Source organism: Tarenaya hassleriana, unplaced genomic scaffold (genome assembly GCF_000463585.1).
Source record: "Tarenaya hassleriana unplaced genomic scaffold, ASM46358v1 Cleome105, whole genome shotgun sequence".
NCBI lineage: Eukaryota > Viridiplantae > Streptophyta > Magnoliopsida > Brassicales > Cleomaceae > Tarenaya > Tarenaya hassleriana.
This window is the reverse complement of record NW_010960741.1, coordinates 299,207-299,517: the sequence shown is the minus strand read 5'-3', so window position 1 is coordinate 299,517 and position 311 is coordinate 299,207.

The window sequence follows — 311 nt, the reverse complement described above, 5'->3', positions numbered from 1 at the left end:
ACCCTTTATAGCGAGCTCGTCTTCCAATCTGCCATACACCAAGAACAAATCCTTAGTCATTCTCAAGTACTTAAGGATGTTCTTGACTGCAATCCAGTGAGCCTCACCTGGTGTAGACTGATATCTACTAGTCATGCTCAATGCATATGATACATCCGCACGAGTACACAACATGGTGTACATGATGGATTCAATTGCCGAGGCATATGGAATCCTACTCATGCGCTCTTGCTCATCCTGTGTCTTTGGACACTGAGTCTTGCTAAGAGCAACGTCATGTCCCATTGGCAAGGCACCCCTCTTGGAGTCTT